General features: G+C 43.1%; 1 long non-coding RNA gene across 2 annotated transcripts in view; it reads left to right on the top strand.

Moving 5' to 3' along the window:
• Positions 1-831: 831 nt before the first annotated feature.
• LOC112473511 overlaps positions 832-1,392 on the top strand; it is a 12,698-nt gene continuing 12,137 nt past the window's right edge. For both annotated transcript variants that reach the window (XR_003044037.1, XR_003044036.1), the window contains exon 1: positions 832-979. This is a non-coding gene — a long non-coding RNA (uncharacterized LOC112473511). The remainder of the gene's footprint in view (positions 980-1,392) is intronic.

The raw sequence follows: 1,392 nt of genomic DNA, 5'->3' as shown, positions 1-1,392 counted from the left end.
AACAATTGGGTAAAAAACTGCACTGTGGTTTCTCTTCTTCACTCCTTTCCCCTTTATTATCCTTTTAGAGCATGTGATACCTGATCTCTGCATTTAGCAGGCTGAGGAATTTTGTATTTGTATAATACAATGTCTGGCCTTACTCCTAACCTGATAGTGTATTTTTGGTCTCATTAGTAGTCAGGGAGATGCCTTAGTGCATCCGGTGCTGCGAGTCAGGGATGAGACACTACAGCAGAGAGAGGGAGTGTGCATGAGAGGATATTAGAAGAGAGGCTTGTCTCCAAGATATGGAAGGAAATGAGAAATGATAAGACTGTGAGCTTTGTATGCAGGATCCCGGCAGGGTGGGGAGAGATGAGGAGAGCCAAGTGGGTTCTCAGAAAAGCGGGGAGGCCATAGAGGAGCTAAAGGTGATTAGATGGAAATATTGATTCCTTATTCTGCCAGAGATTTAAGCAGGCATGCGAGGAATCTGCACCATGGTTGGCAAAGGAGACCCATTGCCTCCTGTAACCAGACACTCAAGCTTTCCAGGAGCCTAGGGAGAGAGCTGAGAAGAAAGGGGGCAGTGTGGTCTAGGAAAATTCAACTTGTCGCTGATTTGTGCCTGATGCTTGCTGTCCGTCAGCAGCCTCCCTTACAATCTTTTATTTCCCCCCCCCCCCCACCTTTTTTCTTGCCTTCTCCTTCTTCACTGAAGCCTAGGGGAGCCAGTAAAGATTAAATGTGCTTTCTCAAAGGCAGCCACTTCATGCTCCTATGTCGAAAGGGCCATTACTATTATTATTATTAATGGTAAAAGAAAAATGACACAGAGAGGTTAATGAGAGAGAGAGAGAGAGAGGGGGAGAGAGAGAGAGAGAGAGAGAGGAACTAGGTAGAATGATGACGGACTAGCTTTTCTGAGAGGAAAAGGGGAGAGAAAAAGGAGACCCTGAACTGAGCAGAGGATTGTGCCTGAGAAGAACCTACCGAGGTGAGAAAAAAAAAAGTTGTCTTGAAGATGGGGGTGGGGATGCTGAATAGACTGTGTACTGAGGGGAAGAGACATAATTTAGCTGTCTTGCTGGTATGATTCTATTTTGAAAGGGGGAGGGGAAGAGCCTGGAGCTTTAACGGTTTTAGTTGCATATGGAAATATATACAAAATATTTAGCATTTTTACTAAGTGCTTGAGACCTCCTCCAAGTGTCTTCCTTGTGGGGGCTGCTTTGTTATTCTCTTTGACTAGCCAGCCAGCCATCTACCTTGTTCAGACTGGAATAAAAGAAGAAAAAAAAAAAAGAAAGATAGAAAGAAAGAAAGAAAGAAAAAAAGAAAGAAAGAAAGAAAGAAAGAAAGAAAGAAAGAAAGAAAGAAAGAAAGAAAGAAAGAAAGAAAGAAAAAGAA

Source organism: Pteropus alecto, unplaced genomic scaffold, assembly GCF_000325575.1.
Source record: "Pteropus alecto unplaced genomic scaffold, ASM32557v1 scaffold479, whole genome shotgun sequence".
In the NCBI taxonomy this organism is placed as follows: Eukaryota; Metazoa; Chordata; class Mammalia; order Chiroptera; family Pteropodidae; genus Pteropus; species Pteropus alecto.
The sequence above is the reverse complement of the archived record's forward strand: the minus strand, read 5'-3'. Positions and strand labels throughout refer to the sequence as shown.